Raw genomic sequence first — 22,305 nt, forward strand, 5'->3', positions numbered from 1 at the left:
AAAGAAAGCCAATGTTTGCCAGCCAGCAAGAAAACCAATCTAAGAGGAAACAAGCCTACTAGGCTTCTGAGCAAATAAATTCCTGGTGTAAGGCTAACCCACTGTATGATATTTATTTTAGCAGCTAAAAAAAATACTATATAAACTCCCAAAATATAATAGACTATACTTTCTACAAGATTTTAAAATTATGTTTGATGATTGAAGCAAAAGTTATCACATCATCTGATATGGTATTCAATGTATGTGTATATTTGTTTTGATTTGTTAAAGCAGCTGGAATGCAATATACCAGAAATGGAATGGTTTTTAAACAGAGAATTTATTAAGTTGCTAGTTTATGGTTCTAAGTCCATAAATATGTCCTAACCAAGGCATCCAGAGAAAGATACCTTGATTCAAGTAAAGCTGATCAGGGAAAGCGTTGGCCATTGTTCCTGGTACTGTTACTTCCAGCTTTTGATGCCAGTGGTTTCTTCTTTACATATCTGTGTGCCTTCACTCAGCTCCTCTGGAACACAACTCTGGGTTCTGCCTTGCTTATCATCTCATGGAAGGCACATGGCAATGTCTGCTGGGCTCTGCCCCATATAGGCATCTGCTCTCTTTGTTGGCACTCCAAGCATCTCCAAACATCTGTGTCTTTGTCAACTCTGAAGCAACTATTCTCTAAGTGTCTGCATCTGAGGTTTCCCCTCCCAAATGTTTCCCTATTTAAAGAACTCTAGTAAACTAATCAAGAACCACCTTCAATGGGTGAAGTCACTTGTCCATCTAACCAAAAGCTCACACCTACAACTGGACAGGTCACATCTCTTTGGAGATAATCTAATAAAAGTTTTCCACCCTACAATATTGAATCAAGATTAAGAGAAATGGCTGCCCCCACAAGATTGACTCAGGATTAAAACACGGCCTTTCTGGGGTACATAATAGTTTCAAACTGGTACAATACTTAAGACATTTATATTTTAAAAGTGGAGAGGGTAAAGAGACAAAAATGGAAATAAGGTTTCCACACTTCATTCAAAGTGGCAAAATGTCAATACCAGTAAACTATACTTTTTCACATATGTATATTATAATACCTAGAGAAACCACTTAAAAAGCTACACAAAGAGATATATTTAAAAACCCTATAGGACAGGGTGGAGCAACAGTGGCTCAGTGGCAGAATTCTCAACTGCCATGCCAGAGACCTGGGTTCGATTCCCAGTGCCTGTTCATGCAAAAACAAACAAAACAAAACAAAACAAAAACCACCCTATAGGACAAATATTGTATGAGCTCACTAATATAAACTAACTATAATGAGCAAACACTGAGAATTGAATTTGAAAACATAGGTAATCAGGGGGATAGAAGGTGGCCAGAGATTGGGCAATCAATGATTAAGGAGTACAGAATGTTCAATAAAGCTCATTGTAAAAGCTCCTGGATTTAAAAACTTTACAGCAGTCACATCTATTCCTGAATTTTAACTATTATTTCTAAATTCTGAGATGCTGTGCTCTTTGTGTATAACCTGCTAGTTCCCCAGAACTTCAGGTATCTGTATGACACCTGAGACTCTGCAGAACTCTTTCAGTTCTGCAACTCTTAAAGTCAGCATTACTCCATACATCAACTGTTAAAGCAGCTGAAAAAGAGATCATACTTCAAAGAGAGATATGAATGAAGCAAACCTGATTAGGACTAAGGTAAATCAGAATACAGAATAAAAGAATATATTGTCTGTATTGTAAAACCTCAATGTCTGTGTTAGACAAAGGAAGAGATATTTATTTGGTTCAAAGTTTAAATTTTCTGTAGCACACTATCTAATTTAATCTTTCTGGTCAGTTTATTTAAACAACATAATTACATGGAACCTAGAATAGGAAATGAGGTCTTGCTATTTTGTACAAGTTAATGTAATATCCCAATACATTCTGGAGTAATTTGGGAAGTATTTGCAAAGTCTCCTTGAGGGACTGGGGAAAAATGTGGAACTATTAAACTTCCCCACCTGGGGAATTCTTGATATTCTCTCAAGCATTAGGGACTTGCAATTTAATAAGCCAAACCCTCAATCTTGAGGCTTGCCTTTATGAAATTTACTTCTGCAATAGTGAAGCTAAGCCTACTTATAATAATACCTAAGAGTCACCTCCAGAGAACCTCTTTCATTGCTCACATGTGACCTCTCTCTCTAAACCAACTCTGCAGGTAAACTCATCACCTCCTTGCTATGTGGGACATGACACAAGGTGTGTAAGTCTTTCTGGCAATGTGGGACATGCCTCCCAGGGATGAGCCTGGCCCTGACATCATGGGATTGAGAATACCTTCTGGATCAAAAGGGCTGGAAGAGAAATTTTAAAAATTTCAGGGGCTAAGAGATTTCAAATAGAGTCAAGAGGTCATTTTGGAGGTTACTCTTATGCAAGCTTCAACCAGATATTGCAAATTACCACAGTATTCCAAGCCCTAACCAACAGAATTCCTGAAAATGCTAAAGAATACCATGGGCTTTATCTAAGACTCTATAAAAGCTTTTCTTAGTAAGTTTATTTCTTCAGAAACTTAAGGCCTCCAGATTGTTTCTATGTCAGATAAGCCCTGAAACCCAGAGATATTAGCCTCACTGAGAATATCAACCAGTTTCATTCCTCTACCCCATAAAGTTGACACTCCTTTCCAGCATGAAGTTAAAATGGTCATTATCCAGATATCCCTGAAGAATGAGAGAATGATCAAATGAGACGGAGGAGGTATGATTGAGAAATTAGGATTTAACAAAAGATCATGATACTGACTCATTATGTAGATATTTATTTTTAGTTTCTAGTGTATTAGAATAGCTAGAAAGATATACCTGGAATTGTTGAGCTGTAATCCAGTTTGGGGACAAAAGACATGAACAGATATTTCACTAAGGAGGAGATACACGTGACAACATACACTTGATCTTTGATAATGATTGTATAAATATATAGCTTTTATCATGTGACTGTGTGATTGTAAAAACCTCATGATTGACACTCCCTTTATCCAGCATATGGGTAGATGAACAATAAAATAAAAATAAAAAATAATAATGGCCCCTTTCTCTTGAGCCATGTAATGGCTGCATTTAAGACCCCGCAGGCTGCTGCCGAAGGGGAGGAGGACCGTAGTGGTTTCTGCAGCGGAGCTGGAGTTTTTCGTGATGAGGACACTAAGGATTGTATCCTGGAGCCGCTTTCCCTGCCAGAAAGTCCAGGTGGCAGCACTACTTTAGAAGGTTGTCCATCCGTGCCTTGTGTTTTCTGTGAAGAACATTGTCCTGTGGCTGAGCAAGACAAACTTCTAAAGCACATGATTATCGAGCATAAGATGGTTATAGGTCTTATAACTATATGTGATGGTTATTTGTGACCTTTTGCCAGAAGATAGAGTTCTTAGAGAAGAGCTTCAGAAGCAGAGGCTGAAAGAAATTCTGGAACAACAGCAACAAGAAAGAAATGATACTAATTTTCGTGGCATTTGTATGTTTTGTGGTACCGAATTCCTTGGAAACAGATCTGTTCTTTTGAACCACATGGCCAGAGAACATGCTTTCAACATTGGATTGCCAGACAACATTGTAAACTGCTATGAATTTCTACGTACACTACAGAAAAAGCTTGACAGCTTACAGTGCTTGTACTATGAGAAGACCTTCAGGGACAAAAATACACTGAAAGATCATATGAGGAAAAAACAGCATCGTAAGATCAATCCTAAGAACAGAGAATATGACCAATTCTATGTCATCAATTATTTGGAATTTGGAAAATCTTGGGAAGAAGTTCAATTGGAAGATGATTGGGAGTTGTTAGGCCATCAAGAAGATGATTAGTCCGATTGGGAGGAGCATCCTGTCTCTGCTGTCTGTTTCTGCAAACTGAAACAATCAAGAAACTATATGTCCACATGGAAGATGCACATGAATTTGATCTCCTCAAAATAAAGTCAGAACTTGGATTAAATTTCTATCAGCAAGTGAAACTGATCAACTTCATTTGGAGGGAAGTTCACCAGTACAGATGTTACGGCTGCCATATGAAGTTTAAATCCAAAGCAGACTTAAGAACTCACATGGAAAAGGCTAAACACATATCGCTGCTTCCTGAAAGAAAGACATGGGATCAACTGCAGTATTATTTTCCAACCTATGAAAATGACACACTTCTGTGTACACTGTCTGACAGTGAAAGTGACCTGACAGCTCAGGAACAAAATGGAAATATTCCCATCATCAGTGAGGACACATCTAAACTGCATGCTTTGAAGCAAAGCAGTATTTTGAATCGGTTGCTACAAGAATGCTTGAAAAACTAGAAGAAACTGCTGCCAAAGCAATTTTTGTATGTTTTTTCCTATGAGACAGACAAAGAAGAATAGTTGAGACTTGAACGTCAGCAAAGAATAAAGTTCTTGGCCAAGTAAACTTTTTTTAAAAAGTGAATGCTCATTTCAAGAAAATTAAGTAGAAAAATAAAATGAGGACTTTCTGTATCTTGAAAAAAAGTAATAATAATGGGGGTTGGGGTTATGGAATGTTTTGGATTTTCCTTTTTCTTTTTATTTCTCTTTGTGAAGTAATGAAAACATTCTAAAATTGATTGAGGTGATGAATGAACAACTATATGATGATACTGTGAGCTATTGATTGCATACTTTGAATGGATTTTATGGTGTGTGACTATATCTCAATAAAATTATATTCAAAATGCAAACAAGAGTGATGCAATGGTGGCTCATTGTCAAAATTCTTGCCTGCTGTGCCAGAGACCTGGAATCGATTCCCAGAGCCTGCCCATGCAAAAAAGAAAAGAAAACTGTACATAAACCAAAATATAATACAAAAATGTATTAAATCTACAGGAAGGCAAGTAAAGGAAGCAGAGGAATAGGAAACAGAACCAACAGATAAAAATGTTAAATGGCATTGTAAACCCATTTAATTTAATTACATTAGTTGTAAGTGATCTAAATATACCAATTAAAAGATAGAGACCAGCAGGATTTGATTTTTTTTTAATGACCCAATCATAAAATTTCTATAAGAAAATTACTTTAAATACAACAATTAAGGTAAGGTGAGCAAAAAAGTATACAAAAAGATATACCATGAAAACATTAACTTTTAGAAAAAATTAGGACTGTCTATATGAATATTAGATAAAAAAGACTTCAGAATAAAAAAAATTACTAGGGACAAAGAGGGATATTACATAAAGATAGAAGGTTCAACATACCAAGAAGACATAGCAATACAAAATGGGTATGCATCAAGCAACAGAACTTCAAAATACATGACTCAAAAACTGATAGAACGTAAAGTAGAAATAAAAAAAAAACACAATTATAGTTAGGGATTTTAACACACTACTCTCAGCAATTAATAAAACTACCAAGCAGAAAATCAGTAAGGTTATAGAAGAACTGTATAATACCATCAACCAACAGGAGGTCATTAAAATTAAAGACTTTTGAAAGATGAGGATGAAAAGAGAAGTTGCAGAGTGGTAGAAAATATTCACAAACCATGTATAACAAATGCTTTATTTACAGAATATGCAAAGAACTCTCAAAACACAAAAACAAAAACAAACAATCAAATAATCCAATTATGTATCCCAGACCATGCACACCCCAAATAATAATAATCCAATTATAAAATGGGCAAAAGGCACAAACAGATATTTCACTAAGGAGTAGATAAACGTGATAAGTAAATACCTGAAAAGACATCCAACATCAATGGCCATTAGGAAAATCAAATTAAAACTACATGAGGTGGATAGGAAGGTTAAATATAGTTAAGATGCCAGTTCTGGCCAAATTGATTAACAGATTCAAGGCAATATGAATAAAAATTCCAACAACCTACTTTGAAGACTTGGAAAAGCTAGTTATCAATTCATTTGGAAGGGAAAGAGATGTCAAATAGTTAAAAATATCCCTAAAAAAAGGATTAGTGGGAGAACTAACACTTCCTAAGTTTAAAATTTATTGCAAATCCACAGTGGTCAAAGCAACATGGTACTGACAGAAAGAGAAAAAATGACCAATGGAATCAAATTGAGACTTAGGAGATAAACCACCAAATCTATGGTCAACTGATCTTCAATTAAGCCCCCAAATCCACTGAACTGGGACAGAATAGTCTTTTCAACAAATGGGCAGGTGAGAACTGAATATCAATACCCAAAGAATGTAAGAGGATCCTTACCTAACACCCTATACAACAATTAAATCAAAGTGGATTAAAGACCCAAAAATAAGAGCCAGTACCATAAAACTCCTAGAAAAAATATAAGGAAACATCTTCAAGACCTAGTAACAGGAGGTAGCTTCCTAAACTTTACACACAACACACAAGCAATGAAAGAAAAAAAACAGATAAATGGGAAATCCCCAAAGTCAAATGATTCTGTGCCTGAAAGGACTTTGTAAAAAAGGTTAAGAGGCAGCTAACTCAATGGGAGAAAATAATTGGAAATCACATATCAGATGAAGATTTGATATCCTGTATACATAAAGGAATCATACAACTCAACAACAAAAGAACAAAATACTCAATTATAAAATGGACTACAAATATGAATAGACATTTTTCCAAAAAACAACCTCAAATGGCTAAAAAGCACATAAAAAGATGCTCATTTTTCATTAGCTATAAGGGAAAAACAGACCAAGGCTATATGGGATATCACTTCACACCTAAAAGAATGGCTATTAAACAAACAGGAAACTACAAATGTGGAAGAGGATGTGGAGAAATTGGAACATTTATGCATGCTAGTGGGAATGTATGATGGTACAGCCACTATGGAAGATGGTGATTCCTTGGAAAACTAAAAATCGAGTTGCCCTATAATGTGGCAAAACTACTACTCAGTGTATACCCAGAAAAACTGAAATCAATGATACAAACAGACATTTTCACAACATGTTCACAGCAGCATTATTCACAATAGCCAAAAGATAGAAACAACCCAAGTGCCCATCAACAGACAAGTGAATAAACAAAATGTGGTAAATATATACAATAGAATACTATGCAGCAGTAAGACCAAATGAGGTCCTGAAGCATATGACAACATGGATGAACCTTGAGGACACAATGCTGAGTGAAATAAGCCAGACACAAAAGGATGGACACTGTATGATTTCACTATTATGATCTTGGTTAAGGTAAATCCAGAGGCTTATAATATGGAATATGGGAGACCTAGAGATACACAAAAACTAGAGATGGGTGAGTGATTAGCTAATGAGGTTGAACTTAAATATAAGGGATGGACAGAAGAGAAGGTAGTTAATTAGTGGGTCTATAAATAATATTGCCATATTGAAGGTGAATATGATTGAAGGGGGTTGTGTAAAGTCATGTATCCTACAGAATAACACTATAAATATAAATAGGTTCTTGGCTGAACTACTTCAAAGGTATGAATCTTGAACAAAGACTAAATAATAGAGAGGTATAGGGAGGAAACGACTATTGCGTGCTATGTTCTACATCTAACTGGAAGACATCAATAGTATGACAGCAATACCAGAAGTAAATAATTGGAGGAGAAGGACAAGCATTAAGGGGAAAGCTTGGATTTAATATTTGGCAAAGTTGTGCTTATTGGTTATTTTTCTCTTTGGAGCAATTAAAGTTGTCTAAAATTTAGAGTGTTGATGATTGTATAATTAAGTGAGGACAATAAGAGTCATGGATTGTTGACTGTGGGCATTATCCATGGTGCCCTAAGGATGGAGATGGCTGAATAATACATTGACTGAGAAGTAGAATGGCGAACTGTGGTGTATAAAAATGATAGAATATTGTGTGGCTATAGAAAGGAACAAAGTTATGAGGTATGCAATAAGGTGAATGAACCTGGGGAACATTATGTGGTGCAAAATAAGCCAGAAACAAAAGAACAAATATTGTATGATCTCTTTTAGAAAGGATATATAAGAAAATTGGCATCTAGATTGCAAGCTCTTATATTAGTCACATTTAGTCTGGAGCTGTAAATGTTATTTCTAGATTTTGAGATGCTGCACTATATACGTATAATGTGGTATTTACCTGAAATTTGGGGTACCTATGTGACACGTAAGACTCAGAGCTGGAGTTCTGCAGCTTTGAAAGCCAGAATTGCTATACAAAAGCTGGTAAAGAAACCAAAAAAAAGATCAGGCTTCAATTAGAGATAAGATTGAAGCTAATCGGATTGGGACTAAGGTAAATCAGAACACAGGATTTAGGATGCCATTGTCGCTATTGTAGAACCACCTACAGTATGAGATTAAAAGAAGAGAAGTTTAGGTCATCCAAAGCCTAAATTTTCTGTAGCATATAATCTAACTCAATCTGTCTGGATAGCTCTTTTAATCAACCCAAACACATGGAGTCCAGAATGGGAATGAGGGCTTCTAGTTCTGTATAGTTTAATGTAATACCCAGATACATCCCAGAGTATGTTCAGCAGATAATTCAAAAGCATTGGCAAAGTCAATTGAGGGAAGAGACAAAAAATATGGGACTATTAAGCTTTACCACCAGGGAAACCCCTGATACTGTCTCAAACATTAGGGACTCCCACTTCAATAGGCTAAGCCCTTGATCTTGAGGTTGGCTCTTGTGAAGCCTATTTCTGTAGCAGAGAAGCTAAGTCTACCTATAATTATGCCTAAGAGTTACTCCCAGAGAACCTCTTTTATTGCTCATATGTGGCTTCTCTCTCTAAACCCAACTCTTCAAGGAAAATCATTGCCCTCCTCCCTACATGACATCCAGGGGTGACAGTCTTCCTGGCAATGTGGACATGACTCCCAGGGATGAGCCTGGCCCTGGCACCATGGGATTGACAATGCCTTCCTGCCAAAAAGGGGGAAAAATGTAACAAAATAAGGTATCAGTGGCTAAGAGAGTTCAAATATAATTGAAATTCTATTCTGGAGACTACTCTCACACTAACTTTCACTGGATATTGCTAATTATCAGGGCTTGCCAAACCCCAACCAAAACCATTCCTGCTAAACCTAAGGAACACCTAGGGCTCTATCTGAGATTCTACAAATGTTTCACACACTAAGATTACTTTCCAGAAACCTAAAATATCCAAATGCATTACTAGGCCACATAAGTCCTTTAATCCAGAGGGGTCAGCCTCTTCAAGAACATCAACTAGTTCCATCCCTCTATTCCATATTATCAGCACCCCTTTCCAACATGAAAAAGCTAGAATGGGCATAGCCCAGGTACCCCTAACAATTGGGAGAAGGTTCAAAGGAGAAGGAGAATTTATAACAGAGAAGATAGGATTTAACAAACCAATATGACTGCTGAATCAATATGTTGATTTTTTTCTGTCTCCAGTGTCTTAGAGCAGCCAGAAGGAAAAACCTAAAATTGTGGAATTATAACCTATACCAAACTCTGAAATCTGTTCTATAACTACTTGTTAAAATATACTTTGAAATTTATTGTTTTTTTGTATATGTTTTATTTCACAATGAGAAATGTTAAAGAAAACTACATAAGAATGTTAAAATCACAACTATCTTTTAAAAAGGTGAGGCAGGACTTCCGAGCCAAGATGGCGGCTTAACAATGTGCGCATTTTAGTTCATTCTCTAGAACAACTACTATACAACAAAAAACAGTACAGAATAGCTCCAGAGGCTACATCAGTGACCAGACACACAGTGTACCCCAGTCTGGAACAGCTGGACTGGCTGCAAGCCCCCCCAGAACCGTGAGTTCCCCAAGCCACTGTGGCCAGCGCCCCTGCCCCACAGGCTGCTTCCCAGAGGGGAAAGGAAAAAGACTTTACCAGCAGCAGGTGCTGAGAGCAACCAAACATCAATTGTGGACTTAATTAACAAATTCTGACTACTAAAGATAGGCCCCAAGCTCAGGTGAAGCTGGTCAAAGCAGAGGTCACTCATTTTTGCCCCAGCACCAAGGAAGCAGGGCTGATAGAAAAAGAAAAAAAAGGGGAAACAGAGGTATTTGTGGCTTTGTTCCTACAAAGGCTTGACTGCCTTTGAATACAGCAGCAGGGCTTCTAAAGCTATAACTGCCCCAGGTATAGGCAGAAACAAGCTCGTTTGAGGGCTTGTCTGGAGCCTGTGCCTTCCCAGGGATGGGGAGAAGCCCAACTCAGGTGGAATCCCTCCCTCAAGGAATTCAGACACTAGGCATGGTAATTTGAAGCAATTAAAACCAGCCTACATCCTCTCCTCTGTCTCCACCATGCCCCCAGCAGAGAGAATCTGCCAAAGTTAAAGGTTCCACATCACCTTATGCTGGTGGGACCTGCAGGCAGACAAGGACCACATACTGGGCAGGATAAGAAAAACAGAGCCCAGAGACTTCACAGGAAAGTCTTTCAACCTGATGGGCCTCACCCTCAGGGAAAACCGACGCAGGTGACTCTTTCCTCCTTATAGGAGGCCAGTTTGGCCTGGGAAAATCCAGCTGTGGTCAATAAAACCTAAGTAGACCCTCCTAAGTGTGTGTGTGTGGGGGGGGGAAGGCACCATATAAACAGAGCAAGAGACAAGAAAACAAGAACAGAAAAATTATCCTCTGTTAAACAAAACTTAAGCTAGAGGTCCAGATAAAGCTGAACTGAATGTCAAAGAACAGATAGGCAACAAATTCATCCAGCAAGAAAACCCTAGGTAAAAGAAGTGAAAGCAATCTCCAGAATAAACTAATTAAGGTAATTAAATGCCAAGACACCAGCAAAAAATAACAAATCACACTAAGAAAGTTGAAGATATGGCCCAGTCAAAGGAACAAACCAGCAATTCAAATGAGATACAGGAGCTGAAACAATTAATTCAGAATATACGAACAGACATGGAAAACCTCATCAAAAACCAAATCAATGAATTCAGGGAGGATATAAAGAAGGCAAGGAATGAAGAAAAAGAAGAAATTGAAAGTCTGAAAAAATAAGTCACAGAACTTATGGGAATGAAAGACGTGGTAGAAGAGATGAAAAAAATAAAGGAAACCTACAATGGTAGATTTTGAGAGACAGAACATAGGATTAGTGAACTGGAGGATGGAACATCTGAAATCCAACAAGAAACAGAAACTATAGGGAAAAAAATGGAAAAATATGAGCAGGGACTCAGGGAAGTGAAAGACAATATGAAGTGCACAAATATACGTATTATGGGTGTACCAGAAGGAGAAGAGAAGGGAAAAGGAGGAGAAAAACTAATGGAGGAAATTATCACTGAAAATTTCCCAACTCTTATGAAAGACTTAAAATTACATATCCAAGAAGTGTAGTGTACCCCAAAGAGAATACATCCAAACAGACGTACTCCAAGACATTTATTAATCAGAATGTCAGAGGTCTAAGAGAAAGAGAGAATCTTGAAAGCAGCAAGACAAAAGCAATCCATCACATATAAGGGAAGCCCAATAAGACTATGCCTAGATCTCTCAGCAGAAACCATGGAGGCAAGAAGACAGCGAGATGACATATTTCAATTATTAAAAGAGAAAAACTGCCAGCCAAGAATTCTATATCCAGTAAAACTGTCCTTCAAAAATGAGGGGGAGGGCAGGCCACGGTGGCTCAGCAGGTAAGAATGCTTGCGTGCCAAGCCAGAGGACCCGGGTTCGATTCCTGGTGCTTGCCCATGTAAAATAAAATAAAATAAAATAAAAATGATGAGGAAATTAAAACATTTTCAGACAAAAAATCACTGAGAGAATTTGTGATCAAAAGACCAGCTCTGCAAGAAATACTAAAGGGAACACTAGAGACAGACATGAAAAGACAGAAGAGAGGGGTGTGGAGAAGAGTGTAGAAAGGAAGACTATGAGTAAAGGTAAAAAGAAGGAAAATTAGATATAACATATAAAATCCAGAAGGCAGAATAGTAGAAGAAAGTACTACCCATGCAGTAATAACACTAAATGTTAATGGATTAAACTCCCCAATCAAAAGACATTGACTGGCAGAATGGATTAAAAAACAGGACCCATCTATATGCTGCCTCTACTCAAAGGACATGAGGGCAAGGACACAAACGGACATTTGCACACCAAAGTTCATAGCAGCATTATTTACGATTACCAAGACATGGAAACAGCCAAAATTTCCATCAACTGATGGGTGGCTAAACAAACTGTGGAATATACATATGATGGAAAATTATGCAGCTGTAAGACAGAATAAAGTTATGAAGTATGTAACAACATGGATGGACCTTAAGGACATTATGCTGAGTGTGTCAAAAACAAAAGGACAAATACTGTATGGTCTCACTGATATGAACTGACATTAGTGAATAAACTTGGAATATTTCATTGATAACAGAGACTATCAGGAGATAGAAAAAGGGTCAGATATTGGGCAATTGGAGCTGAAGGGATACAGATTGTGCAACAGAACTGAATATAAAAACTCAGAAATGGACAGCACAATACTATCTAACTGTAATACAATTGTGTTAAAACACTGAATGAAGCTGAATGTGGGAATGATAGAGGGAGAAGGGCTGGGGGAATAAATGAAATCACAAAGAAAGATAGACAATAAAGATTGAGATGGTGTAGTCTAGGACTGCCTCAAGTGTACAATGATAGTGATTAAATGTACACATTTAAAAATGTTTTTGCATGAGGAAGAACAAAGGAATGTCATTACTGCAGGGTGCTGAAAATAGATGGTAATTAATATTTTAAAATTTTAACTTATGTGTGAGACTAAAGCAAAAATGTTTATTTGGTACAAAATTTATATTTTGACTAGTGCATCTCCTAATATAACTTATGTAGATAATTGGTTGAACAGCATAAGTGCATGGAACCTTGGGTAGGACATGAGATTTTGTTGGTTTGTCCAGAGTGATGCCCCGATGAGTCCCGGAGTGATTTGATCAGTGAGTGTGCAAAGTCCCCTTCGGGGAATGGTGAGAATGGGGGAAAATTCAACTTCCCCAAGTTGAATTCCTGATATTCTCACAAGCAGTGTGGACAACCAAAGCTATAAGATGAGCTCCCAGTCTTGGGGTTTGTTCATATGAAACTTAACCCGACAAAGGATAGGTCAAGCCTACTTAAAATTAGGCCTAAGAGTCACCCCCAAGAGAGCCTCTTTTGTTACTCATATGTGGCCTCTCTCTCCAGCCAACACAACAAGCAAATTCGCCACCCTCCCCCTGTCTACATGAGACATGAGTCCCAGGGGTGTGGACCTTCCTGGCAATGTGGGACAGAAATCCTAGAATGAGCTGAGACTCAGCATCAAGGGGGTGAGAAAAACTCTAGAATGAGGTGAGACCCAGCATAAAGGGATTTAGAAAACCTTCTCGATGAAGAGGGAGAAGAGTGATGTGAGAGAAAGCGTCAATGGCTGAGAGATTCCAAACAGAGTCGAGAGGATATCATGGAGGTTATTCTTATGCATTAAGTAGATGTCACCTTGTTATCCAAGATGTAATGGAGAGGCTGGAGGGAACTGCCTGAAAATGTAGATCTGTGTTCCAATAGCCATGTTTCTTGAAGATGATTGAATAATAATACAGCTTTCACAATGTGACTGTGTGATTGTGAAAACCTTGTGTCTGATGCTCTTGTTATCTACCTTATCAACACACGAGTAGAACATATGGAATTAAAATAGATAATGGGGGAACAAATGTTAAAATAAATTTAGTTTGAAATGCTAGTGATCAATGAAAGGGAGGGGTAAGGGGTATGGCATGTAAAAAATGTTTCTTCTGTTTTTGTTTTATTTTTCTGTTGTCTTTTTATTTCTTTTTCTGAATTGATGCAAATGTTCTAAGAAATGATCATGAATATGCAGCTATGTGATGATATTGTGAATTACTGATTATATATGTAGAATGGAATGTGCATGTATTAAGAATGTTTTTCTTTCTTTCTTGTAATTTTTTAATTAATAAAAAATTTTTTTTAAAAAAAGATGATGCAGTTCTATATTTATTGTGCTGTGCCTAGTCCTAAGTGGAGCCAGTAAAACAAGTTTTGTGTGTATTTTTCCAGTGTTAAATCTCACACATTGTACCCTTTGGAAATTTCCTTCCATCCCGAATAATGGATTGGAGAGGTCTTATATATTGCCACCTTATCCTTGAGATTTCACTATCTTTATGTTAAAAGTTGTGTATACTTGTTAAAGTCTATGAAAGAATAAAAAAATGGATTCAATTATAAAAAAAGATAACTACATGAGATATCACAACACACTTATCAAGACATATGAAATTAAAGATAGTGATGATACAATTTCAAACAGAGTCAGGAGTTTATCCTGGAGGTTATTCTTATGCATTATATAGGTATCCCTTCTTTAGTTTATGGTATCTTGGAGTGGCTAGAGGGAAGCAGCCTTGATTCTTGAAGAAGACTGCATAGCCATATAGCTTTTACAATATGATGGTATGATTTTGAAAACCTTGTGTCTGATGCTCCTTTTATGTAGGATATGGACAGATGAGTAAAAAAATATGGATTAAAATAAATAAATAATAGGGGGGACAAAGGATAAAAATTGGGTAGATTGAAATACTGTGGGTCAATAAGAGGAACGGGTAAGGGGCATGGGATATATGAGTTCTTTTTTTCTTTGTATTTCTTTTCCTGGAATTATGCAAATATTCTAAAATTGATTATGATGAAGAATACACAACAATATGATGATACTATGAGCCATTGATTGTATAATATGGTTGTACTATATGTGTGTGGATATTTTTCAAAAAAAGTATTTAAAAAAATAGTGATGATAAAAAATGCAAGCAATGAAGATTATTGTATTATGATATAGCTTTCACGATGTGACTGTGTGATTGTGAAAACCTTGTGTCTGATGCTCCTTTTATCTACCTTAACAACAGACAAGTAAAACGTATGGAATAAAAATAAATAATGGGGGAACAAATGTTAAAATAAATTTAGATTGAAATGCTAGTGATCAATGAAAGGGAGGGTTAAGGAGATGGTATGTATGAAATTTTTCTGTTATCTTTTTATTTCTTTGTCTGAATTGATGCAAATGTTCTAAGAAATGATCATGATAATGAACATGCAACTATGTGATGATATTGTGAATTACTGACTATATATGTAGAATGGAATGATCATAAATTAACAATGCTTGCATTTGTTGTTCTATTTTTTTAATTAGTAAAAATAAATAATTTTTTTAAATGCAAGCAATAATGCAGAAAAACTGAACTATTGTCAGTGAAAATGTAAAATGGCACAACCACTCTAGAAAACAGTTTGGCAATTTCTAATAAAATTAAATATGAATTTGCCATATGACCCAGCATTGCATTCTTAGGCATTGTATTAGTTTTCTATTGCTATGTAACAAATTGCCGCAAACTTAGCAGCTTAAAACAACGATCATTTATTAGCCTATGATTCTATATGTCCTAAATCTGAACTGGTTTGGTTGATTTTTCTGCTTAGAATCTTACAAGGCCAAAATCAAGGTGTTGGCTAGGCTATGCTATTATCTAGAGCCTCTGGTGTAGAATCTTCTTCCAGGTTCATTCAGTGTGTCAGCAGAATTCAGTTTGTAAGATTAAGCCTCCCATTTCCTTGCTGGCTGTCAGCAGGGAATCACTCTCAGCTCCTAGAGGGCATTCTCTGGTCCTTGCACATGGTTCCCTTCATCTTCAAAGACAGCAATGATGCATCCACTTCTTCTCATACTTTGAATCTCTGTAACTTCCTATTATGCCTTCAGTCAAACAAAATCTCCCTGATTTTAAAAAGACCCATGTGATTAGATCAGGTACACCTGTACAATCTCCCCTCCTTAAGGACAATTGTGCTATATGACATAACTTAATCCTGAGAACAATATCTCATCCTAGTCTCAGATTCTGGGAATTAGGACTGGACATCTTTGGGGCCCATTTTAGAAATTCTGCCTACCACAGTCCACACTTTAGTCCAAAATGATTCATGTCCCTCCCAAATTTCCCAAGGCTTTCATCCAGTATGGATTCAACTCAAAATCTAAAATCTCAACTAAATCTTAGCAGCTGAAAAAGTCCAACATCTCATCATCTCAATCAAATGTAGTTGAGACTGCTCACACAATCCCTCTCCATCAGTGGACCTATGAAGCTTAAAAAAAAAAACAAAATTCTCTATACCAAACATTCAATTATGGGACAGGCATAGAGTAACAGTTATAGACATTCTAGTTCAAAAATCAGGAAAAAATGATAGTAAAAAGAAGACACTGGTACAAAGCAGTTTTGAAGTACATCTGGGAAATCTCCCTTAGGTTTCAATAGTCCTCTGTGGCTCTCAACTCTGTACTCTGTGTTCAGCTCTACCCTCTGGGGTTTTTTTATTCTACCCCGTAGGTTCTCAGTTCCTCCTCTGAGTCATCTTTCCTTTTTTATGAAAGGTAGAATGTGTTTACAACTGAGTTGTTTATCAACCTTCTTTCTTCTAGTAAAATTTCAGGGATAGCATCTGTTCATTTTGAATTCCCGCTGTCACTTTCAGTCCAACCTGGCAGTGTTTCTGATGATATAGCTCCAAGAATTTTGTGAGGCTTCTGTGGATGTCTTGGGAATTTACTCCATTAGATAGAAGCCATGTTGATGAATCTTTTTGAGATAATCCCTTCTCTGTCTGGTTCCTGCCAAGAGGACTGATGGGCATCCTTAAGTTTTTCCCATTGGGCTGCTGTTTTTTTTTAAGAAGATCTAGACAAATATCCTTAATCTCTTGTGACTGAATCTTATAATCTTTTGATATTTCTAAGTTTTCAGAAAAGGGCTGAATAGCCACACACTCAGGCTTTTATCCACGCCAAGCTTTCAGAAGCAATCTCCTAATTTCAGCATCTTTTGCCACCTGAATAGGCAGAAAAATTTTCAGATCATCAAGTCCTGATTCCTTTCTGTTTCTCTTTCTTTAGTCATTAACTTGTCTGTGTGCTCTCCCATTCTACCACAAGCAGCAAGAAGACACCAGGCTGGGCCCTCAACACTTTACTTGGAAATCTCCTCAGCTAAATACCCAACCTCTGCTTTCCACATAACTACAGGACACAATTTTTCCAAGTTCTATACCAGTGCATAACAAGGATCTCCTTTTCTCCAGATTCCAATAATATGTTCCTCATTTCCTTTTAAGCCTTCACTAACAGCATTCTCAACACCCATATTACTAGTAACATTTTACTCAAGGCAATTTAGGCTTTCTCTATCATAATCTTCAAAATTCCCTTCAAGCTTCTTCCAGGCCCTACCCACTCCAAAGACACTTCAACATTTTTAAGTATTTGTTACAGCAGCATCACAATTCCAGGTTCCAAAATCAGTATTAGTTTTTATTATTGTGAACAAATACCTTGAACTTACCATGCCTAATGGAATAGGGAATTAGGGTGTATACATACAATAGACTACTGAGCAGCCACAAGAAGAAATAAAGTTATGAGGCATGCAACTAGGTGAACGAACCTTAAGAGCTGTATGTTGAATAATGTTAGTACACTGAATGAAGCTGAATGTGAGAATGATAGAGGGAGGAAGGCTGGGGGCACAAATGAAATCAGAAGGATAGATAAATGATAAAGACTGAGATGGTATAATCTAGGAATGCCTAGAGTGTACAATAATAGTGACTGAATTTCCAAATTTAAAAATGTCTCTGTTTATTGACACTCTGTCTAGATGTTCTATCCATTGATGAGTGTGGGGAATTGAAGTCTCCAGCTATTATGGTAGAGGTGTCTATTTCTCTTTTCAAGTTTGCCTCATGTATTTTGGAGCACTCTGGCTCAGCACATAAATATTTATGATTTTTATGTCTTCTTGCTTAATTGTTACTTTTATTAGTATGTAGTGTGCTTCTTTGTCTCTTTTCATTGTTTTACATTTAAAGTCTAATTTGTCAGATATTAGTATAGCTACTCTTGATCTTTTCTGATTGTTTGCATGAAATATCTTTTCCCAACTTTTCACTTTCAACCTGTGTTTGCCCTTGGGTCTAAAATGTGTCTCCTGTAGACAGCATATAGATGGGTCCTGTTTTTTAATCCATTCTGCCAGCCTATGTCTTTTGATTGGGGAGTTTAATCCATTAACATTTAGTGTTATTACCGTAAGGGCAGTACTTGCTTCTACCATTTGGCTTTTGCATTTTATATGTCCTATCTAATTTTTTCTCATTTTTCCTTTACTGAGTCTTCATTTCTACACTCTTCTCCACACCTTCCTCTCCTGTCTTTTCCTATCTGCCTCTAGTACTCCCTTTAGTATTTCTTGTAGCCTGGTCTCTTGGTCAAAAATTCACTCAGTGGTTTTTCTGTCTGAAAATGTTTTAATTTCCCCCTCATTTTTGAAGGACAATTTTCCTGGATATAGAATTCTTGATTGGCAGTTTTTCTCTTTTAAGATCTTAAATACATCATACCACTGTCTTCTCATCTCCCTGGTTTCTGCTGAGAAATCTACACATAGTCTTATTGGGCTTCCCTTGTATGTGATGAATTGCTTTTCTCTTGCTGCTTTCAAAATTCTCTCTTTCTCTTTGACATTTGACACTTATGATTAGGACGTGTCTTGGGGTATGTCTGTTTGTATCTATTCTGTTTGGTGTATGCTGCACTTCTTAGATCCTTAATTTTAGGTCTTTCATAAGAGTTGGGAAATTTTCAGTGATAATTTCCTCCATTACTCTTTCTCCTCCTTTTCCTTTCTCTTCTCCTGCTGGCACACCCACAACACATATATCTGTGCACTTCATGTTGTCATTCAATTCCCTGAGTCTCTGCTCGTATTTTTCCATTCTTTTCCCTATATTTTCTTTTGCTTGTTGGATTTCATATGTCCCATCCTTCAGTTCACTAATCCTTCCTTTTGCCTCTTGAAATCTAATGTTGTAGGCTTCCATTGTTTTTTTCATCTCTTCTACTGTACCTTTCATTCCCATAAATTCTGTGATTTTTTTGAGACTTCTGATTTCTTTCTTTCTTTTTTTGCTCACCCATTGCCTTCTTTATATCCTCCTTCAACTCATTGATTTGATTTTTTGATGAGATTTTCCATGTCTGAGTTAGTTGTTTCAACTCCTGTACCTCATTTAAATTGTTGGGTTGTCCCTTTGACTGGGCCATATCTTCAATTTTCCCAGTATGATTTATTATTTTTTGCTGGCATCTAGGCACTTAATTTCCTTAATTAGTTTATTCTAGAGATTATTTTCACTGTTTTACCTAGGATTTTCTTGCTGGGTGGCTTTATTCTCTATATGTTCTTTGACATTCAGCTCAGCTTATTCTAGACCTCTAGCAAAGGTATTGTTTAATGGATCAAGATATTTCAGTTCTTGTTTTCTTGTTTCTTGCTCTGACTATATAGAGCTCTTTTTTTTTTCCTTAGGAGGGTCAACTTAGATATTATGGACCCCAGTCAGATTTTCCCAGACCAGATTGGCTTCCTGTCAGGAGGAAAGAGTCACCTGTATCAGTATTCCCTGAGGGTGAGATCCAACAGGTTGACAGACATTCCTATGAAGCCTCTAGACTCTGTGCTTTTCCTGTCCTGCCCAATTTGTGGTTCTTGTTTGCCTGCAGCTTCCCACCAGCATAAAGTGATGTAGTGCCTTTAACTTCAGCAAACTCTTCCTGCTGCGGGCTTGGCTGACATAGAGGGGAGGTTGTACACTAGTTTAATCGCTTCCATTTTCCAGTCCCTGGGCTCTGAATTCCTTGAGGGAGGGATTCCACCTGAGCTGGGCCCCACCCCTCTCCTGGGGAAGGCACTGCCCCCAGGGAATTAATTCCTTTCACCTGACCAGCCTCTTTGTCTCTCGGACAACCTTAATTCTGCCCTTGTCTGGGGCAGTTGGAGCATGAAAAGCCTCACAGCTCTATAGTTCTGGGTGGGATCACAGCTGGTCCAGCTTGTCTGAATGGTGTACAGTGTGTGTCTGGTCATTGATGTGGCCTCAACAGTTGTTCTGTACTGCTCCTGGCTATTTACTAGCTGCTCTGAAGGATGAACTAAATTTCGCACCTCACTAAGCTGCCATCTTGGACTCTTCCCTCCTTGTTCTCTTTTAATTCTTCTCCCAATCTTTAGTGATATTTGGGTTATGCCCATTGTAACTTTTATCATATTGAAAAGGGGTGTCAACAATATGGGATGGGGGGTGGAAGACTTGATGTCCTTGGAGACACTGGCTCCTCCGGGTTTCAGAACTTATCTGGCTTAGAACTGAAAAGAAAGGGAAGGAGTGTAAAGGAGGGGAATGCTTCAAAAGAAAGAATAGATAGACCTCAAAGGATCAAGGCAAGCTTTATTAGAGAGCTGTAGGAGCCAAGGGTTAAAATAAGACCTGCAGAATTTGTTGGGAGCAGCTGGCGTTAAAGTGGCGGCAAGAAATTGAGGAGACAGTTATTTGCTTAATGGAGAACAGTCTGGGAGAGAGAGAATGTTTGTTTTGTCTTTAGCCCCAGGTTCTTTGTGGTCATCTTAAGTAAGCACTCTGTATTGTCACCAGGTGCATGCGTACTCTTTGTCATGTGAACCCTGCAGTATATAAGCAGGAACCAGTTAAGAATAAAATTGTCTGATGTCTCTGGTCTGTTATTGCTGGGCTTCAGACCTCCTGAAACCATCTGTGTCTGTCTTTCATTCTTTATTTCATTCTTTTTTTCTCATCATTCCTTAATATCCTTCAAGCTCCATTTCATAGGAAGCAACAGAGAACTTGAGAGGGACAGCCTGAGGAGCAGTCAAGCCTGGAGGACTGACCGAACCAAGAGCCATGCTAAGGGGAGGGAGAGTGGCATATTTATAGACCAGGGCTTGCTGAAATTGACAAAAGAACAATGTCCTTGAGGTTAAACATCTGTGGTTAAACATTTGGTATGTTTCATAAATTGTCTGGAATAGGCAGGTGGGGTTCTCTAGTTCACCAGGGTGGGTGAAGTTCAATCAGCCATGAAAGATTAGGTCAGTTTCAACAGGTCAGGTCGGTTTCCTGTTTTCTGTTAGTTCCATCATTCCAGACTCTGGAGGAGTATTAGAAGGGAGGGGGACAATGTCATCATACCTGGCTGCTTTCTGCTGATTGGGGGGCATTGTGTGGGGAGGTCCTTGGTGAACTTGGAGGAGGACTATGGCTTTCACATGATCTTGAGTTATGGCTCAGGAGATGGTGGTGATTCATCTGGCAAAAAAATTTTGCAGGACATTAATAAAACAGGAAAGGAAAGAGAAAATTAATGTAAGACATATGAGGGGAGTTATAAGGCATATGAGCCAAGAGGGGAGATTATCTAGGGCCCATAAGGAGTTAGGTGAGGCTTGATCCCTGATTCTAGTAGCTAGGTCTCTAAGGCATTGGGCTCAATCTCAGACTAAAAGAGATTGGTTAGTATAAAAACATCACTATTCTTAGAATAATGCACAGATACCTCCATGTGCAGCTGTTAACAAATTGAGCCTATGCCTGTTTTGTAAGACTACCACAGCTGAGGAGTCTACTTGGTCCTAAAGAGCTGTAAGCTATTTTGAGATTTTCTGGAGGCTTGAAACCAGTTGTGACAGGATGGTAAAGCTGTGTAATGACTAGTCTTGCTGTTTCCATACTTATCCCAAAGAGGACTCCAAATGTGGCTAGAGAAGGATTAACTGGATGGCTCTTTTGATTTTGGGGGGGGGGGTTCTGGACCAGGATCATGGGAATAGGGGTATTGGGGGAATTAGGTTTATTTGGGGTGATAGAAAAGCTAGTGTGCATGTTCCCATCCAGTTGGTGGGGAGAGATAGGAAAACATTGGAACCACACACCCAGAAGAGTCCAGATGTGTAGGCCCAGCAGGGGAACAAACTAATGCTGGAAACTGGGAAGAATTTACCTGCTCCTTGGCATTCCGTGTTTTCCCTCGTGTGCCAGAAGGAGATGGATTGTCCAAGGGCCATGGCCGTAAGGTGCTGAAACTTTGCTAGGGCCATAATGCTTGGAGGGGGGATTTCTTGCTACAACATTAAGGTGTTAAAGTCAACAAAGTACCAAAGGTTTTCATGAGTCAGGAGTCTATGGTAAGTCTGCAGGGAATCTGGGGGTGGGGATGGGGACTTGAGTTTGGCCAAGGGTGGTCTTTAAGACTGGTATATCAGGGCAATGTTCCCTGCCCTGACAGTAATAGCTTCCAGGTTTCGTAGTTGCATTGAGTATGGTGGGGGGGGGGCATGATCTGAAGGTATGGGTTTCCAGGAATTCCTTAGATCTGTAGCAGGAGTTGG

The 22,305-nt window shown here is 38.0% G+C and overlaps 1 pseudogene; it reads left to right on the forward strand.

The window, feature by feature from the left end:
• The first annotated feature begins 3,105 nt into the window (after positions 1–3,105).
• LOC143670679 (zinc finger protein 277 pseudogene) lies at positions 3,106–4,505 on the forward strand (annotated as a pseudogene).
• The last annotated feature ends 17,800 nt before the right edge of the window (positions 4,506–22,305 follow it).

The sequence above is a fragment of the Tamandua tetradactyla genome, chromosome X (assembly GCF_023851605.1).
Source record: "Tamandua tetradactyla isolate mTamTet1 chromosome X, mTamTet1.pri, whole genome shotgun sequence".
Lineage (NCBI taxonomy): Eukaryota > Metazoa > Chordata > Mammalia > Pilosa > Myrmecophagidae > Tamandua > Tamandua tetradactyla.